General features: G+C 41.6%; 1 protein-coding gene across 1 annotated transcript in view; it reads right to left on the reverse strand.

Annotated features, from left to right (window-relative positions):
- Positions 1-18,406, reverse strand: part of GATAD2A (GATA zinc finger domain containing 2A) — a 227,434-nt gene extending 209,028 nt beyond the window's left edge. Inside the window, exon 1 of the mRNA XM_036738790.1 lies at positions 17,897-18,406. The gene's annotated coding sequence lies outside the window, so the exon portion shown is untranslated. The remainder of the gene's footprint in view (positions 1-17,896) is intronic.
- Between the last annotated feature and the right edge of the window lie 820 nt (positions 18,407-19,226).

Below are 19,226 nucleotides of genomic sequence, written 5' to 3' on the forward strand. Positions count from 1 at the left end.
ATTGATACTACAAGCAGGTCACAAAAAATTCTTACTTTCTCAAACACATGTGGTTTGAGAAAAAAAAATACAAGGAGTTCTTTTAACTTAAAAACTTAGAAACTTAAGTTAAAAGAAAGTATCTTGCAGTTGTCACTATAATTCTCTGCTTTTTGAATCCTTAACACTGTGTTTGTTTCCAAATCTGTTTAACACTCCAAATTGTTAATCAGATGATGTATGTTACAGCAATGCAAGCAAAATATTACCTCACTGTTCCTCACCTGGGCCTTGATTAATGCCAACTTAATTAAATACAAACAGAGCAAAATGTGGTCAGATGGGAAACCCTGAACTTGAGATAGATGTAAGGATTCCTGAGTCTAAGCTGGCAAACCTTAGGAGTGTCACTAAGGTGACAATGTTCTACAGAGAAAGGCAGCAGCTGCACTATATTAACAACACACCCCTATGGACTGGTGCATGGATTGGCAATAGATGGGCTACTCCAGAGGGAACTGCCACACACACACACACACACACACACACACACACACACACACACACACAAGCATGCACACAATCCAGTTTGGGAGATGAGACAGTTGTTTTAAGGCTTGTTTTTTTGTAACGGGGGGGGGGGGGGGGGGGGGGGGGGGGGGGGGGGGGGGCGGGGCGGGGCAGAGGGAAAGCTAGGCAAACCAATAATAAGCAGATGTGAAGCTGATAAAAAGATCAGAAATGTTTAAGATTCCTAATGTTCAGGTAAAATAGTTACTTAGTATCTGGCAGGGAGTGGTTTCACTACTGAGTCCCTGTTTTTAACTGACTTAGACTTAAACAGCAAATACTTCCAATTCTGATGATTATGAAATATGATGCAACCAGATTCTGAAGGTGAAGATTTTCTAATCAAAGTGACTACTATAGCTAGTGCCATGTTTTTTTCAAATGCTTCCTGAATTGAGACCTTTCCCTAATTCCAAAGAACAAATTACTCAATTAATATTTGGGAGCCCTCTTAATATTTGTATTGATAACAACACACTAGTTGATCTATTTTACAAATATTTAAAATTGTTCTACCACTTATGACCTAATTCTGATACATATGATACAGAGGAAACCCTCAATGTTAAGACTCTTACTCAAATAAAATGTAAGCTTGAAGGCACCAGACTAGACTTGCTTTTGTCTTTGCATCCTCAGAGGTTAACACATAGGTAATAACTGAAAAAATGTTTGTTGAAATGAATTCTTTTAAGTCTCTTTCCACTGAGCTCAAGCTATGGTAGGTCTCCATCAACCCTAAATATCGGATTAAATCCTCAGATTATCGATGTTTAAAAGGAGGCTTTCTAACTGATATTCTGAGAAGTAAGTCATAATATTCATGAATAACTGGCCAGGAATGATCTAAAGAAGGTAGTGCACTATATAACTGAAGGAGAACTTAATTTGGAGTCAGAAGCCCTAGATCTACTGCTTACTGTTTGTGTAATCTCAGAAAACCTCTCTGGGACTCAGTTTCCACATCTCTAAAATGATGGACTTAAAACAAGGACTTTTATCATCTCTTTTAGTTCTAAACTTTATGATCTCATGACCCTATCATTCATTCTGTTAGCCTCCTAAGACAAGCAAAAAACCTTTGTTGGGTTTTTGTTGTTGTTCTTGTTTTTTCCCAATTCTACTGACCTATTGGCAAACCTATGATTTTTTAAAAAACCACCACATCAAATTATCATTAACAAACAGCCCTTAACATTTTCCATACTATATATTAATCTTCTAAAGCAGTGATGTCAAACTCAAATAGAAACAAATCCCTGTGGCCCACATATTGACTTAGAAAACCACAAATTAACATTATCTATGCTGTACTGTATTTTTAAAAATTTTGCTGAACATTTCCCAATTACATTTTAATCTGGTTCCTGCAACACACAGGAGTTTTGCTGCAGCTTGGGCAAATTTGACCACTCTTTACTGAAGTCTAAGGAGTACTGCATAGTAGTTATATCTAGGTACAGAGGAGTACTACCACTATAATCCAAGGAGAAGACTGTTTTATATATACATCTAGCGAAAGAAAAATAGAATTAGAAGGCCGAGTGGATGAGAAAGAGAAAAAACAAATGAAATTACTTAAGTATAACTTTTACCTTTTTTTCCAGTGACCATGGTCTAAAAATTATTTAAGTACTAGCATAGTACTAGAAGGAAATAAAATTCTTCCACTATGTTACAACAAGCCAAGTTAATGTCACTAAAAACTATGCCATTCTTACACAAAGGAAGGAATATGGAGGTTCTGGTGGGAAGGGAGAGAGAAAACTGAATTTCAAAAAACAGCAAATATCTGTCTGTTTCTTTGTAGTGCTAATGACATTTAACTACACTCCACAAGAGTGTCTTTTCTGGACACAGTTCACCATTCCAACAGTAATATCTTTAACTATACTGTTCTGAATATATAATTCTGTTTTCAAATGCAGGTCTTCTATATACTTAATATTTGAAGAAATCTTCCAGCTAAGACTCACTTTGGATTTAAGAACAGGCTAGAAGGACCCTCCTTTATGATACCCTCCTGTAAATACAAATAGTATACCAAAAGAGTTAAATAGAAACTGCTTAAAACCATTGTAGTGAACAGGAAGTATATCTCCCACTGTCTTCATCTGCATGTGTCATTATTTGGCAAAGAACATCTCCTTTGTGTCTACATCTGTGGCAAAACCACCTACCTACATTCAGATCATATTAAGTCTCTGAAAATTTAGTCCTTGAGCCATGTTTTCTAGGTACTAAGGAATTTAAAAATAAAACCCAAAAATTTTGCCAAGGAAAATACCTTTCTTAGTATATTTGATCTTTAGTCCTCTTGCATAAAATCAGAAAGATATTTAAACTTTACCAGAAGCAATGTGAGCTCCATCTTTAAAAGTGTGCTAATAGACATAAACAAAAGTTCCTGTTTTTAAAGACTGATGACATACAACCTTCCCTTTCCCGGACTCCCTGAACTTTTTTAGCTACAAATGTGGATGAAGCAAATGGCAATTTCTTCACCTATACAGCAGCTGAAAGAAACGGGCGCAGGAAAGAAGGGGAAAGGCTTCCAGATAGCATCTTATTCTCTTTCTTCCCTGGATTTCCTTACTTCATTTTTAAAAAATATCTTGCTTTCAAATTTAGGATCCATATTCAGCATCTTGCTATAGGTACTGATCACAATCCCTCCACATCTTAATGGAGGGTTTTTCATAGGTTCTGTGACTAAGAAAATTGAATTACCTATTGACCTACCTTCTAGTAGTGATGAGCTGCTCTGAATTTAGCTAAGCTGATCCTCAGATGACAGATCTACAGTCTGTCATAAAGTCCACACTAGAAGCTTTTCCAGCTTGGTAAGACCTGCCAAACTATGCGTTCTACCACCAGATATATCCAGGGCCCAAAATCACCTCTATGATGTGATCAAATAACTGATTGAGGCATTATTAGAGCAATGGCACCACACCTAGCTGACATTTATATAATTCTTTAGAAGCAGTGAAAAGTTTATGTGTGTGTGTGTATAGGTGTATCTACACATAAACACACACACAAAGATTTATTTATAATTTTATTTGATCCTTCCAATAGCGTAGCCTTTGAGGTAAGTAATTATTCCCATTTTAAAGGAACAGAAATTGAGTCTCAGAGAGATTAAATATGTCCAAAGTCACACAAATAATAGATGGCGAAACCAATACCTAAACTGGGATCTTTTGATTCAAAATACAGTGTTCTTTCTATACCTGCCTCAACAGAAGTCATAAGGAACTTTAAAAATCAACTGGGGAGTAAGTTACATATGATCTTAGACTTCGTAGAAAACATCTAATTTAATGTCCTCATTTTACAGAAATAAACTGAGACCCTACACAGGTTATGATTTGCCCAACATCACAATGCAAATTAATGGCACATATGGACCTAAAACCCAAATCTATAGCAATACTTTCTTTCATTTGGATGGATTAATTAATAAGATCCATGTCCTACTGAAGAAAAACTGCTTTGGGAGGAGTTTGAAATCTTACTCTATTGCAAATTTAGGTCAAAAGTCCTCTTTCCATAAGGTATCTTAAAAAAGCCTGGAGCTTAAAAAAAATGCAATTAAGAAATAAGGAAGTTTTGAAGTATAATAGTCTTAGCGAATTCTGTTCAAATGAAGAACCCTTCAGACAGAACTCAGTTCAGAGGAACTGCCAGTATTTATGTATCATTTGTACTCCTTCCAGCTTTCTTTCTCTCAAGGGCCTGACTCTCAAAGCCAGGAACTAACATACTTCTTGCTCCCCTATGCTATGTCCAGAAGATCTTTGCTCTGCCACTACTCAACAACCTCCACTTCTATAAACTTTATGCCATCAAATATCACACTTGTCACTGTTATACACAGATCCAAGGTACTTTCCCCTCCTTCCTCAATTACTCTGAACATGGCTTGTTCCATCCCATTCCCTGAATCCTCAATACTGACATTAATAACAGGATTGGTCACACCTTAGAACTCACCATCAACTGATACTGCTTCTCCTAGAAGCCCTCTAATTCTGAAATCCTCCCCTACTACCACCACCAGAACCTATGCTTCTACTTTCCCAAAGCCTGTACTTTTATTTTGCCCTCAACATGATCTCTAATCCCTCAATCTCTTCCCTGTTTTCAGAATCCATCCCCTAAATTCTGGCATAACTTCTTTACCTTTGTAGTGCTGCAGCAGCATAGTGTAATGGACAAATTGATGAACTTGGGAGTAAGGGATACTCTAGTTCAAATCCTGACCCATACACTTAATAGTTTAGCTGTGGGGTGCTGAGCAAGTCATTTAACCTCTCTGGGTCTCAGTTTCTTCAGCTATAAAATAAGGGAGTTGGACTTAATGACCTTTGAGGTCCTGTTCCAACTGTAAATCTATGATCCTGTGAACCTATGGGTAGCTATTTCAATGCTGTATATTCCCTTGCAATTCAACAGATCAATAAGCACTTAAGATTATCAACATAAAAGAAACACAGTCCCAGCCCTCAAAGAGTTTACATCTTACTAAAAAGATACAATATTTCAGAAGTAAGTAAATACAAAGGACTTATAAAGTAAATACACAGCAATTGGAAAGGGGGTAGGGAAAAGTTAGCAAAGGCCTACTTACAAAGATAGTGCCTAAACTAAGCTGGGAAAGGAGTCTGGAGTTTCAAGATACAGAGATCATAGGATCAAAGGATCATAGATTTAGAGCTGGAAGTAACTTTGAAAGCAGTCAAATCCAATCCCTATCATTTTGCAAATGAGAACACTGAGGCATGGAGAGGTTAAGTGACTTGCCAAGGATCACACTGCTAATTAATAAGTGCTTGAATAAGAACTTGTACCCAGATATTCCTTATTCCAAGTTTAATACTCTCTCCAGATATCAATGACAGAAGGCATGGAGGAAGGAGATGGAATGTTATATGCAGGAACAGCAAGTAGGCCAGTTTGGCTAGAATATATTATGCCTCAGGGGGAATAACCTGTAATCAGCCTGGAAATATAAGCAGAAACTCGACTATGATGGCCTTTAAATGCCAGAGGAGTTTGTGTATTTTATCCTAAAGGCAATAGGAAGCCACTGAAGCTCCTTAAGTAGGGGAGTGACATGGTCAGAAATGTGCTTTAGGAATATTGTGTTGGCAGCTGTGTGGAAGATGGAATTGGAAAAGGGAGAGGATGGATGAATGGAGACCAATAATCTCTTAAGATTACTGCAATAGCCTAGGAAGAGGTAATGAGGGCATGGACAGTTTTCTACTTTTCTTTGCAGCTCCAGTGCTTAGCACAGTGTTTGCCACATGGTAAGTGCTTACTGATTGACTGAACCAGGATGGTGGCTATTTGAGCAGAAAGAAGAGGAAGATGCAAAAAGATTGTGTGGAGGTAAAATCAGTTACACTTGAGAACTGATCTGATATGAAGTATGAGTGAGAATGTCAAGGGTAACTCCTAAGTTGTGAATCAGGGTGACTGGAAGGATAGTGGTGCCCTTGACAGAGAAAGGGACGTTAAGAAGAGAGGAGGGTTTGGGGAAAAGACAAGTTTGGTTTTGGACAAGTAAGTTTAGGATGACTATGGGATAACCAAGTGGAATATTCTATAGACAGTTGGAGACTCTAGGCTGGAGCTCAGGGTAGGAGGACTGAAAATATACAAAGAGAGGCAACCCTATAATTATTCAGTTCAACTATGTACTTGTCTGCTACCCTTGTATATCACCATTCATGCCTGGCTAAACCCAAACCCTGGGTTATCTCCACCATCTACCTTCCTTAGACCTAAGTGTTGTGGGGCTGAACCCAAACTGGAATAAATCACTTAACTGTGCAGACTGGGCCCACTACAAATGTATGATTACAACTCTTCACGGGACATAGCACTCAGCTTAGATTCTCTACCTGAGATACTGCATCTTGAGACTGAATTCTCAACATCTCAAGCACCTTATATCAACTCCTTTTCCACTCCAGTCAGCAGGAAACCTCACTACCTACTTCTCTGGGGAAATTTGACCATCTTTTTTGAGCTCTCTCTCTGCCACAGCTCAAAATATTTCTACCATCATCTCCTATTCTCTACTCCTTTGCTTCAGTTTTTTTTTTTTAAGAGGGGGGAAGGCAGGGCAATTGAGGTTAAGTGACTTGCCCAAGGTCACATAGCTAGTACATGTGTAGTGTCTGAGGTCACATTTGAACTCAGGTCCTCTTGACTTCAGGGTCAATGCTCTACTCTACTGCGCCACCTAGCTGCCCCCTTTGCTTCAGTTTTTGAGGAAGGTGGTGGCCTATCTCCTTGCCAAATGCAACTCCTCTAACTAGTCCCCTTGTTTGTATTCTCCAAACCACTTCCTGTGGAATCTTGCCCAGTCATTTTCTCCTTCCTGCCCTCTTTAATCTTTCGTCTCCTATTGGTAGCTTCCTGGGCTTGAGAAGCAACATGGTATAGTCCAAAGAAATGCATGGAGGTCCATATCCAAACTCTGCCACCGACTTTGTTAGAAGTGAAGCAAATCACTTTACCTCCCTAAGCCCCCCTAACAGAGTTGAACTAGACAGCCCCTGAGGTCTTTTCCAGCTCTAAATCTATTAGTTTATGCCCAGATCTTTTCAACTCTTAAAAAACCTTCACTTCACCCTTTAGACCCCAAGTTTTTACCTTGTATTTCCTCTCCCTTTCCAGAGCCAGACCTCTAGGAAAAAAAAAAATCATCCTACTGGCTAAGTCCACTCCTTCACTTCTTTCTCATGCAATTCTCAACTCTTTGCGATCTGACTACTGACTCTGTCCAAATGGCCTTTTCTCAGTACTGAATCTTATTTAACTGTTTCACAAATTTTGTCACTGCTGACTACCTCCCTCCTCTTGTACACTCTCCCAGGTTCTGTGACACTGCTCTCTCCTGTTTGACCAGTCCCTTTTTCATATCTTCTTTGCTGGATCATGTTCTGTTTCCCATCCTCAAAAAGGAGGTATCCCCAATTGCCCTTTTCACCATAAGTATTCACTCCTTCATGACCTCATTAGTACCCATGGGTTCAATTATTATCTCTGTGCAGGTAACTCCTAAATCTGTCTATCCGAGCCTCATTTCTCTTTTTAATTCTAGTCCCACTTCACCAAATGCCTGCTGTCCCATCTCCTGGAACCTTAAACTCAGAATATCCAAAACTGAACTTATCATTCCCCTAAACCAGCACCTCTAGCAAACTTCCCTATTTCTCTTGGGGAGCCCATCATCTTTCTAATTACACAAACGAGAAACCTCAGACACATCCCTGATTATTCTCTCTGTCATCACTGCCAAAACACTACAGACCCTCATCATCAATCACTTAGACTTTTATAACAGCCTGCTAACTGATTTCTCTGACTTCAGTCTCTCCCTTTCTCCAGTTCATCCTTTACCCTGTTACCAAAGTAATCACCCCTATATATACATATATATATATACACACACACATATATGTCTGACCTCTCTACTGCAACCTGGTAGTCTGGTTCCCGTGTACCTTTCTAGTCTTACTTCATATCACTCCACTCTCACATACGCTGTATTACCATCAAACTGGATTACTCTTTGCTGTTCCCCTAACTTGACATACTGTCTCCCACCTCCCGCTTCCCATGCCTAGAATACACACCCTTCCTTAGCTCTGCTGGTCAAAACTTTCTTTCCTCGGGCTCAATTCTCCTCTGTGAAACCTTCCCTGATATTCCATCACCACCCCCCTCCTTTGCTTTCTCCCCTTACCCCCAGCTAAAGAGCACTTTGTATCTCTCCTTTGCCTTGATCAAAATCTTCCTTGCTTTATACTTACCTTTGTCCCTCCACAGGGTACACAACAAGAACAACGGAGTGTCATTTTTTTCATCTTTGTGTCCTTATCACCTAACACAAACTACAAGCACATAGGAGGTGTTTTAATGGTTAGTCTTAAGTTATGTGTCTTTCATCCACAATTCTTCTCTACTCAAATACAATAGTGATAGCTAATATTGATATGGCATTTTAAGATTTGTAAGGTATTATATTTTATTTCATTCGATTCTTCCAACCCATTTAAAAATGCAAAACCAGAGATAGAGACATTAGGTAACTTATTCAGAGTCACACAGCTAGTAAGTGTCTGAAGTGAGTTTCAAATTCAGGTCTTCCTGCTTCCAAGTTCAGAGCTCATTTCAGGCATTACTTCATTGATGGTACCTAACTCCATTTGAGGGTCTTGTAAGAGGCAACATAACATAGTGGCTACGGTGTCAGAAAAACCTACTTGGGCCTAAATCACATCTATACATTCAACTAGCTGTGTGACCATGAGCAAATCATTTAACTTCTGAGCCTTGGTATCCTAGTTTGTAAAATGGGAATAATAATACCCTTAGTATCTACTTCACAGGGTTGTTGTGAGGTGCAATTAAGTAATGTATAAAAGCTCTATATATCAAACTTTAAAGCACCAAAGATCAATTATCATTATTGGTATTGGGTATCTGCCTTATTTAATAATAAATAATTTGGGGTAATGCCAACTAATGTGCCAACCTGTAGATTAGCAGATGTCACTGATCTTATGTTTGGAGAATAAACCATCATAGAACATAGCCACTACACTTTCTCACATGGCAAACTATCTATCAACAGGGTTCACTTTTTTACTATTCCCTCTTAATAACAGCCAATCTTACTTGAAAATGTTCAGGAAAGCTGACTTTGCTAATTTTTATGACACCCTCTAACTTTGATTTGGCTGCAAATAACCAGTCAGAAGACTAGTGTTTTAGTCTTGGCTTAATGACTTCTAGATATGTACCTGGGCAAGTCTGTGAGCCTCAAATTTCCTCATCTATAAATGAAAGTGTTAGACTGGAAGATCTCTATGATTCCAATAATATATACTGACAATATTTCCTCTAAGTAAGACTTCTCAATGTTTTCATCAGCAATCTGTAGGATTCTCCTAGGGCAGTCTTCCTCAGATTAGTTCACTTCAGTACATTATCTATTACATAATCTTCTTAAGTATATCTTTTCAAAGCACAGTTTTCAACACTGTGAAGTTCCTGGAACATCAAGACCTCAAAAGGATCTTTATGATAACTTCATATAACCCTTCAGAGTAGGAAACCTCTGCGTTTAGTACCAATATTTGTGTGTACAGTTATTATGCAAGTGCCTGAGTTGCAGACAGTCAGAAAGCAATGAATTCTGTGAGTACTATTAACTGATGCCACCAAAATTGTCAATCATAGGGCATGGGAAAAACACTAGATAGAGCTGTTCCCAGTTGATACAGCAATGAAATAGCAGCAATCCATGCAAGTATCAAACAGAGCAAATGAAGTAATAGTGTTGGCAAGTACAAAGACACATCACATACACACAGCCCCTTCAGTCAATCAAAAAGCATTAATTAAGCACCTAACATGTATATGGCATTATGCTGGGTTCTACAAATACAATAGTAAGACAGTCTCTGCTCTCAGAGACTTCTATTCTACTAGGGAAATACAACATGCTCACAGACAAATAAAGAAGGCACAGAAAAGATATACTCAGTGATGGCAATACAAGTGAAAGGGGATGGTGAGAGACAAAACAACTGGGGGAATCAGAAAAAGTTTCTTAAGGAGGTGATCTTGGCTGGGCACCCTGAAGGAAGGCAGGTGTTGAGATGCGAAAGGTAGAAAGAAGAATATTCCAGACATGATGGCAGGGAGGTGGGCAATAGAATGTCACATATTAGAAACAACAAGCAGGCTAGTTTGGGGAGAGTGTAGAGTATGTGAGTGGGAGTAACATGTAATCAGCCTGAAAAGATAGTCTGGAGGCTGAATGTGAAGGTCTTTAAATGCCAAAGAGAGGAACCTACATTTTATCTTAAAGGCATCAAAGAAGATTCTCGAGCAGGAGGGGTGACATGGTCAAAACTACATTTTGCTTTGGAAATACCAATTTGGAAGCTGTGTGAAAGATAAATTTTTAAAAAGAAAAGTCAGATGTGGGGAAACAAATTAGGAGTCTTCTACAATAGTCCAGGCAAGAAGAGATGAGGGCCTGAACTTAGTCTAAGTGGACAAAAGGGAACCTATGTGAGAAATACTAAAGAGAACTCATCTATATTTGGCAACTGATTAGAATGAATGGTGAGTCAAAGTGAAAAGTTTAGAATGACTCCTAGGCTAAAAATCTAAGGTAACTAGAAGAATGGTGATGCCCTTCAAAAACAGAGAAGTTTGGAAAAGGGGTTAGTTTAAGGGAAAGATGAATTCTGTTTTGGGCATGGTGAGTTTGAAATGCATGGGACATCCAGGAAGTAGTGAGAGAAGTGGGACTGAAGCTCAGGAGAGATAAAGGTGAGATGTGTAGATTAAGGAGTCATCTGCTGTCGAACAGTTGGAAAATGACAGCTGAACTAATGGAAACTAAATTAGAGATCACTGAAAGTGTAGAAAAAAGAAAAAAGGGGGGGAGCCAGGACACAGACTTGGAGTATATCCATTTACAGGGAATGAGGCATGGACAATCCTGCAACAGATATTGAAAAGAACTGACCAGACAGGTAGTAGCATTACAAAAACCCAGGAAATAAAGAATACTCAGAAAGAGGTGGTCAGTAGTATCAAACACTGCAGAGCAATCAAGAAGGAAGAGGACAACAGATTTGAAGAGAGAAGATTTGCAACTTTGGATACAGCAATTTCAGTTGAGTGATAATACCAAAAGTCAGATATGAAGGATTGAAAAATGAGTGAAAACACAAAGTGGAGAAAGTAAGTGCAAGCATCTATTTCTAGGAATCTGGCTACAAAAGAAGAAGAGAAATAAAGGACAATATGGCAGGGTCAGTTGAAGGCTGAAGGGATCTAGGCACATTTGAAGGCAACTGGAAATTAGGTAAAGAAGGAGGATGACAAAGAAGCAAGCTTCTTAAAGAGAAAGGAAGGGATGCAATCAAATAGTACAAATAAAGGCAAAGGCACCGAGGAATTAATGTTGATGAGAAGTGCTTACCTCATCCTTTAAGACTAGAACAAAGGAGAAGATGATGGGGAATGATGGTAAGCATAGTTATGTTTGGAAATGAGGGTGCCCTCAGGACAGATAGCCTCAATTTTTTTTTTAATTTAAGTATAAGATAAGGTCTTCCGTGGAGAAGGGAGAGGGAAGTGGTAACATAAGTGACTTGAGAAAATGTTTAAGAAAGCCAATGTGCAGAATGTGATCAAAAATAAGGGATAAAATATTTATAGCAGTTATTTGTATAGTGGCAAAAAACTGGACACTGAGGGTATCCATCAATTAGGGAATGACTAAACCAATTATATATGATACATGAACACAATAACAAAGAAATAACAAAGGGATGGGTTCAGAGAATCGCACAAAGATTTGTATGAACTGATTTAAGTGATCAAAACCAGAAAACAATTTATACAACAATAAGTAAAGGCAGATAACTTTGAAAGACTTAGGAACTTTGAACAATGCAGTTATCAACCACGATTTCAAAGGACAGATGATGAAGCATAGTACCTCCCATATCTCCTGACAGAAAGGTGATGGACTCAAGATGAAACATTTTTAAACATGGTCAAATTTGTTTTGCTTGACAATGAGTATGTTACAAGGGTTTTGTTTTTCTCTTTTTTTCTCCAATGAGAGAGAGGAAAGATGGGACAGTGAAAAAAATAACTTCTTGATTGAAAAAAAAAGTTTCATTTTTAAAAGAGAATTTATCTCAAGGAAGAATAAAACCACAAGCATGTGTCAGTGAGGGACCAATTGAGAATGTATAACACAAATTTTTAGTGGACCCCATCAGCATGACTTTGTGACTATTGTCCTTCAGTGTTCAGCAGCAACATAGCAAGAATAACAAAGCCATCAAAAAATGAGAATAATTAATGGTACAGGTTTGGTACAACAATGGAAAACTTCCTCTTTCTACATCCCTCAATTATCAGCAAAAAAGTAAGGGAGCAGAAGGGGAGTTATGCAGATTTCAAGAGTAATTTCTACAATATCCTCCCTCCCACCCCCCCACCATTCCCAGCTTCTTCACCAATTTACCCTTATATGTATAGCAAACTAAAAGACTGTATTTGATTATTGGTCAAACTAAAGACTTTTAGTCAGCCTTGTATACAGTACAAGTATACAACTTGTATACAGTTCCCCCAACAACTATGTACAACAACTTTTACTATTAAAAGTTAAGATGAAGACAGACAGACAGACAGACAGACAGACACACACACACACACAGAGGAAATCCTGCAAAGATGGTTCTACAACTGTAGAGTTGAGCCTTAATATACCTTCCCATATTAGTGACAATTTGCCAATATAAGCTATTAAACCAACTACAGCTTACTTGTTGCTACTTCCTTCAGGATGATGACCAGCAAGGTTCCTGGATTTAATATCGTATTTGCCAAATTTACAAACAGAAAGTTGAAAAGCTTTTTATATATCTTTTTGCTCAACCTAAGAAGCACTGAAGAAATGCCAGAGATTTTTAAATATATTACTATCTTTAAGAAGGAATTTTAGACTAAAATGCATCTGAACTGAATACCTGTAGTAAATAAATGAACGAAAAAACATTTATTAAGGGCTTACTGTATACAAATCACTATGTTAAGTCCAGGGGATACCCAAAAAATCAAATAAGCAACTAAACAGTCCCTTGCTCTCAAGAATCTCAGCTTTTAATAGGAGATAACAAATAGAAAAGGTTTGCCAGTAACAGTCTTTCCCATTTGGAACTATATGGCACGCAGTAGGTTAACTACTATAGTTATCTGTGGATAAACTCCATAAAGGCAGGGATGGATATTTATTTAATTGTTGTATCTGTCTCCAATGTACAGTGCCCTTCCTGAGTACAGTGCCCTTACAAAGATCAAGTGTTTAAAAAATACTTGACGAATTAATAATTATATGACCACCACCCTACTTTATGCCCTGATTTCCACTCACGGGGACTACTCAATTAACCTTCTAATTGTCCTTCCTAACTTGTCGCTCCCATCCACTCCCCACACAGCTGCCTAAGTGATATTCCTAAAGCATAGATCTAACTATGTCAGTTGCCTGTTCAATAAGCTCCAGTAGCTCCCTCTTGCCGCTTGGCTTTTAAAGATTTTCACATCTTGACTCCAGGCTAACTTTTCCAAACTTTAAATCTATCCCTTTTACACTCTATATTCCAGTCAAAATCTCCTGCTTATTGTTCTGCTAATTTTTACTCTCTTGCCTTTGCTCAAGCTGTCACCCATACCTGAATATGGCCTCCTCACCTTTACCTTACAGAATTCTTAACTTTCTTCAAAGATCAACTCAAGTGAAATTCTAAAAGAAGTTTATTCTGATTTCTCCTAATCAAGAGTATTCATTCCTGGAAAATACTTGGTGCACATTTTGTATTTAATTTTCTTTGTACATGTTGTTTCTCCCCTAGCAGAATTTAAGCTCTTGAAGGACAGGGGTTTTTTAATTTTTTTCTTCGTGCCAAGGATTCAGCACCTAGCACAGTGTCTGTCACACAGTGGGCACTTACAAAAGCCTGATGAATTAGTGAACCCCAAAAAGGCCAGATTTAGCAGGCCAAAAAAAAAAAAGTCAAAGGCGTTACTTGATAATATTAACCCATATGTGTATGAAGTTTTAAAGTTTGCACTGCATTTTACACACAGCATTTTATTAATAACCTCACAACAATCCTATGAAGTAGGTAGAGGTATTATTATTTCCATTTTACAGATGGGAAAACTGAGATTCAAGGAGTTTAAATAACTTGCCCAAAGTTCTACAGATGCTCAGAGGTAGGATTTGAACATAAGTCTTTCTGATTCAATGTCCAGAATTCTATCCACTATACCCTGCTGCCATGAAGAAAACCAACATTTAAAGCTGAAACATAGTGGAAGAAAACATCTAATCATTTTGGTGCTGTTTGTCCAAATTATGAACAGTAGCTATTTCACAGTTCTATACAAGATCAGCTCATTTCTTATCATCTAGATCCTGAGGGATTTTAACATCACCAATGTTGTATCCAACAGGAAGGAACTCTTCCACTTCCCTAACTATTTTGGTAATATAAATCAACAGTTTTATCAGTCCACGGTTAGGTACTGGGAAGTGTTTGGTCTCATATGCCTTTTAGGGCTGCCCACCCCTTGGTAGCCATGCATCATTATCATCTAATAAATATACCTAAATATACAGATCAATATCATTTCCAACAATCCAAGACTCTTTACTGCTTCAATTAAAATAGAAAAAATTTTAAACTTCCTGTTGGATACAACAACTTTGTATTGGCACCACATCTCAGAGTGAACTCTGAGGCACGTACTACCAATGCCAATCTCAAAGTGCAACACTCCTTTTAAGATAGTTTACTTTAGCTTTTATGTTCTAAGAATTGAAATACTCCTATTCCTACGTAAAGAAGTAACTTTGTCTCTAAAAAGACTGATAGGAATTTCCAAAAAGTTCATATTTACCACCCTAATCTAAACACCTAACGTCATTTTAAAAATTTACAATATCCAAACAGAATTCATCTCCAAACTTTATAAAGGGGAGGGAGGAAAGAGAATAACATTGGAAATCAGGGGAGGTGCATACTAGGACCATCTACAAGATTCTCTCCTTTTGAAAAGTTCCTTTGTCATCAACAACAGCACCATTTCTGCCCTCAACCCAAAGCCACAGTTGAGGGCCTTGATTTGGGCTCCCCTGGGATTTTGTTTTATACTAATCATCAGACAAGGCACTCAAATGAAAAATCGTGGTATCTCACTCCTTTCCTAGGCCCCTAAGGAGAGGAGTTTGCTTTCTCCAGCCTTCCCAAACTAGAGAGTTCAATATGAATTCTAATCTCCCATGTGGTATTAAGCCATGATCAACCTCTCAAAGTACCATTATTGTATTGCATCAAATGTTTTTGTACATTACTCTCACAATACTTGGTCCTAAAAGCTAATTCATTACCATGAAAAACTTCTCATTCTATATTCTAAAGTGTGTGAGAGTGGACCACTATTGCAGCTGCTCCCAAAAAGTTACTCAAGCAGTCCCAAAATAAGCATGTGACTTTAACATTAGGTAGGATCTGTTTTCCTCCCACCACTCCTCATATTCATCAATATGGCTGTCCCTTCTGCCCAGAGCTAGCCATAGTTGTGCTATATTAAAATAGCTGCCCTCACACTTTTCAATATTACAGATACTTTACAAAACACATTATTCCCACTTTATAGGTAGAAAAAACAAAGGACACACAAGTGCAAATGCAAGGCCACCTACTAGATCTGCCTCATATCTGGCATCAGAACACAGAAGAGCACTGCTTCAATATTCAGAAGGGCAGCGGGTTTTGCAAGAGACATACCAAAAAGCTTTTCCCCCTTTAGGCACACTAAGACCTGGCAAAATTTCAAGCCTAGGCCTGAACCCTGATCTCCTTTGTTGTCCGTTTTTTTTTTTCTCCTCTTGGGAAACTTCTGTTCATCAACCTGACCACTGTTGGTTCTAAGGTTTCCCCCGATATTTCCTGATATCAGAAAACCTTCTTCCTCCAAGGTAGTACCAGCTTGAGATTGGCCATTAAGAGGCAGTAGAGGTGCAAGCAGTTAGCATGCAGCATCCTGCCTGAACTTGACTAAACCAAGACCAAGAGATCCTAGGTAACTCTTAGGGTACTTTTACATAGGAGAAAATAGCTCGAGTTGAAACTTGTGTCCATACAGCTTACTGACAGATTTAGAACTCAAATTATAGTCTGCTGAGAACCCTCACAAAGAACTTAAATTAAGCAAAACCTATATGGAAACTAACAGGAGGCATGTGGCCTTCAAACAGTAAAGTGAATTGATATTCTCACAGGTTTAGAGTCAGAAGTTATTAAAAGCACAACTAAAACAAAGTTCAATCTATGTAAGTTAGACTCTTTCTTAAGGAAAACTTTTTCCTACAGGTTGTGGCAGACACATTTGCATGTGGACAGGAAAAGGTTACAAGTTACTCGGGTTTCAAATTGACTTCATTCCTGTCCTTTGGACCATCTCTCAAAGCCGGCATTCATCCACTTGTGTTCAGTAGAACTTTGCATTTAACAAACCAGATAAAATTGGCACCTGGATTGAACTTGGAATCCTCGGTGGGCACTTTTTATAAAAGTACATACAAATTTGTAAAACCAACTTAAAGACCTCCCTTTAAGGAGCCTCTCAAAGTTAAGTTCTTACAAAAAAGTGATACTGCTAATCAATAGTATCCTCTGGCTTTCTAGCCTAGGGGAGCCAATAGTTCGGGTCCGGCCTGTAAATATTAAGAATCCCCTCCCCTTCCCCCATTACCCAAAGAGAGAGCTGTCAATGAGATGGGGACTAGGGAGTGAATTGTCTCCGAGAAGGGCAGAGTGAGTGGAACTGGCAAAGCACGACCAGGAGTGTCACTTCAAAAGAGTATGAAGGGGCTTCCAATATGCAAAAGGGGGGGGGTGCCGCCTCGTAATAGACAGGGACTCTAGAGGTCAGCCGATCTGGTGGCTTAACAATGTGATAATGAAGAGACAATGGTCTAGCGCAGCCAACTGAGGGTTTTGAAACAGGATTAGCCACGCAGTCCTTTTGCTAGTAGATGCCCCACACTAAGGTGGCTGCAAAGGGAATAGAGTTTCTCTTCAGAAGAGAGAACCCTTTTCCTACCTTCCCGGGAGGGCTTTAAAACTCCATCCTGGAAATAGCCTCAGAGTCCGGCAGAGAAAACAAAAGTTGTCGCGGCGCCCCTGGCCTGAGATCTGGAACTCCCGGGGACAGGAGGCTGGCAGCGGGCAGGCAGCCGGCGCCTCAGGGGAGGGGGAGCCGAACCCTACGGGGAGGGGGCGGCTGTATCCTCTTAGGAAGGGGGCAGCCCTCTAATAACCCCCCCCCACCCCGGCGCACCTGCCCCGCAGCCCCCACAGCCTGCCGGGATCCACCTCCCCCTCGGCAGGGAGAGCAGGGGAGGGGCGAGGACCCGCCCAGCCCCGCCCCGCCCGACTGGCCCGGCGCCCCGGGGGACAGGGCGTGGGGGGCATGGCCGGGGGGGGGGGGGGGGGAGGGGAGCGGGCGAGCCTGGGCACGTTCCCGGGGCGCGGGTGTGGGGGGGATGGGAGGCCTTCAGTTCCGTCCCGGCCCGAACCATCCCCTCCCCCCTCCCCTTGGCCCGGCCCGGCCCGAGCGCAGTCCCTCAGGGCGACCAGAACGGGCAGGAGGCTCAAAGCGAGGGAATTCCGCCCGGGCCCCCCACGGGTGGACAAGCCAAGTCACTCACCGACCATCCAAAGTTGTCTCGGAGCCTCCGCCGCGGCTCCGAAGGGCAGCAGCGGCCTCGGGCTAACACCCAGGAGGGCGGGACGGTCCCAGCGGCTCCTTCAGGTGGCGGCAGCGGCGGCGGACGGAGCGTGTGTCGTGCGGGGTGTGTGGGGCTGAAGTCGGGGGCGCGCTTCGGGGACGCCACGCGCTGCGCGCCGCCGCCGTCCCCGTGTCGTCCACCACTCCCCCCTCCCGCGGCGGGGGCGCGCGCTCCGGACAGTAAGGCTGAGGGGTGCTGAGGGACAGGGCGGGGGTGCTGAGGGGGGAGACGAAGGAGCGCGGTAAAAGCAACTGTCCCTAGTGGGGAACGTTAGCGACTGGAAACAGCTGTAGAGGCGAGGGTCGGAAGGCAGGTGGGGCGGGGGGTGGGGAGGGGGTGAGGTTTGAGGCTGGCACCTCCGCGGGACTCCGGGTTTCTCCTCACACTGAAATTACCCGCTTCCCAGCCCGGCTTCCCCGGTTGCTAGGCAGATTTCACCTCCCTTACTTCCGGGTTTCGGTACGTCTGCCTGAATGGCAAGACAAGGCACCAATGAGAATGAGGTGTTTGCCCAATTGATGAGACCTACGCCCAAAGAGTGCGGAACCTACCCAAGATCGACAGTACGCAGCGGCCAATGAGAAGCGAGCCCGACTGGCCCGACTGATCGCGCCAGCGGCCATGCAGGCCCAAGGGGCGAGAGCCGGCAAGCCCGACGCGTGACGGGCGGGCAACCGAGCCAATCGTCAGTCAGAAGAGAATGCCTACCCAGTCGACGCTGTGCGGATGCGAGAGATTTCAGTCGCCGAAGGGGCGGAGCCAAGAATGTAGCGTCAATCTCCGAAGCTGAGCTCCCTTCGACCCTTGAGGGCGGCCGGTCGGCCGGGGCAAAGGGGGTTCCCTACAGTGCTCAGCAGGGGCGCCCCACCCACAATGCACCCGGAGGAGGCGAGAGCGGTGTGGACTGGGAGCCGCGCGGGTGGGTGTGGGGGGAGGGGCGGGCGGTGCCGGCGGAGGGGGGGGCGGGGCGCGCGCGCGGGGTGGTGGTTGGCGCCGGCTGGGCCGAGCCCAGGCTGCCGGGGTTGAGGAGGGCCAGTAGGGAAGCCGGGAGGCTTGGCGTCTCCGCAGTCTTAGGCCCAGAAGATCCCAAGACTTTTCACCGACCCTTTGGGCACGTCCCTGAGCCTAACTCGTCCAGCGCTGCCCAGGGTTTTGTGCCCACTTGACCCTCTGGTTCATATCTCCTGCTCCCTCTCCAGCCCAAGGTCTTGTCCTCACTACCTCCTCCCCAGCCCAGGGCCTTGTCCTC

The sequence above is a fragment of the Trichosurus vulpecula genome, chromosome 1 (genome assembly GCF_011100635.1).
Source record: "Trichosurus vulpecula isolate mTriVul1 chromosome 1, mTriVul1.pri, whole genome shotgun sequence".
NCBI classification, from domain to species: Eukaryota; Metazoa; Chordata; class Mammalia; order Diprotodontia; family Phalangeridae; genus Trichosurus; species Trichosurus vulpecula.